Genomic DNA, 1,893 nt, shown 5'->3' with positions numbered 1-1,893 from the left:
ATCCCACATGCCTCAACGAAGATCCCGCGTGCCACAGCAGGACCCGATGCAGCCAAAAATAAATTAAATAAATAAATAACAAGTAAAATTAAAAAAAAAAAAAGAAATGGATTCATAAGACTGGTTGTTTTAAAAAAAAGAAACAAACAAAAAAAAAGAAGCAACAGTGTATGTATGTGTGGGGGTGGGGTGGAGGAGGAGGGGTTTGGAGAGAGAGCGTTTAGGTAGTGTCTGGCATAGGGTAGCTAACATGAGTATACATAATAGTTTACAGATAATAAAACCAAGGTGCAATACCACATAACTATACTTGTCGTCTTGTTATTATAGAACGGTTCATCATTCCTCAGTGTTATCCTCTTACAGTGCTCAGGATAATTTGGAGTAACCTTACTGAGAAACACACGTTTATATAATATATGAATTCCTTGGCCCGTGTATATTTTACTAAATGAGAGAGTCTGGTTCTCACCTGGATATATCTTTTTTTTTTTTTTTTCCGGCAGGGGGAGAGGAGGTTTGATAGAAATGGCATTGGGGAAGAGAACAGTGTCATCAAATCAATTCTTGAGCTTCACAAATTAATGTTTTGGCTTTGGCACTGGGTTTATATTCAGGAGGCCATTGCTCCCAGACAGAGACACTAAATGGGACAGACATTTTGCCCCCAACAATAGTAAATTCCTTTTTCTTAATGAGTCAGCTAGATACTTCATATATTTAAGAAAATTCACTGAAAGCATCCATTAACTGTGAATTTTATAATGTTTATTCTGGCATGCCTCTAGGAAATAACGTAAATAAGCTGAGAGAGGGGAGCTGCATGCCTGGCATGAATGCTTGTTTTAAGAATCAATCTTTTGCGACTTCCCTGGTGGCGCAGTGGATGGGAATCTGCCTGCCAATGAAGGGGACACGGGTTCAATCCCTGGTCCGGGAAGATCCCACATGCCGCAGAGCAACTAAGCCTGTGCGCCACAACTCCTGAGCCCGTGCTCTAGAGCCCACGAGCCACAACTACTGAGCCCATGTGCCGCAACTACTGAAGCCTGCATGCCTAGACCCCGTGCTCCGCAACAAGAAAAGCCACCACAAGGAGGGGCCCACACACTGCAACAAAGAGTAGCCCCTGCTTGCCGCAACTAGAGAAAGCCCGTGTGCAGCAAAGAAGACCCAACGCAGCCAAAAATAAATAAAATTAAATCTTAAAAAAAAAAATGAATCTCTCTACATCCATGTTCGTAGAAGCATTATTCACAGCAGCTAAAACATGGATGAAACACAACTGTCTGCTATGGATGAATGGTAAGCAAAGTATGGTATATAGATACAGTGAAATATTATTCAGCTTTAAAAAGGAAATTCTGATACAAGCTACAAACATGGATGAAACTTGAAGATATTATGCTAAGTGAAAGAAACCAATCACAAAAGGACAGATACTGTATGATTCCACTTACATGAGGTACCTGTAGTAGTCAAGTTCACAGAGACAGAAAGTAGAATGGTGGTTGCCAGGCACTGGGGGAAGAGGACAATGGGGAGTTATTGTTGAATGAGAACAGGGTTTCAGTTTGGGAAGATGAAAAAGTTCTGGAGTTGGATGGTGGTGATGGTTGCAGAACAATGTGAATATACTTATTGCTACTGAACTGTACACTTAAAATGGTTAAAATGGTAAATTTATGTTATGTATACTTTGTCAAAATAGAAAAAAATAAATAAAAAGAATGAGCCAAAGCAGTCTTGAGAAAAAAGAACAAAGCTGGAGGTATCATGCTCTTTGACCTTAGGCTATACTACAATGCTACAGTCATCAAAACACCATGGTACTGGCACAAAAACAGACACAAAGATCAATGAAACAGAATAGAGGGTACATGTAAAAGAATG

This window comes from Eschrichtius robustus, chromosome 8 (genome assembly GCF_028021215.1).
Source record: "Eschrichtius robustus isolate mEscRob2 chromosome 8, mEscRob2.pri, whole genome shotgun sequence".
Taxonomy (NCBI): Eukaryota; Metazoa; Chordata; class Mammalia; order Artiodactyla; family Eschrichtiidae; genus Eschrichtius; species Eschrichtius robustus.
The sequence above is the reverse complement of the archived record's forward strand: the minus strand, read 5'-3'. Positions refer to the sequence as shown.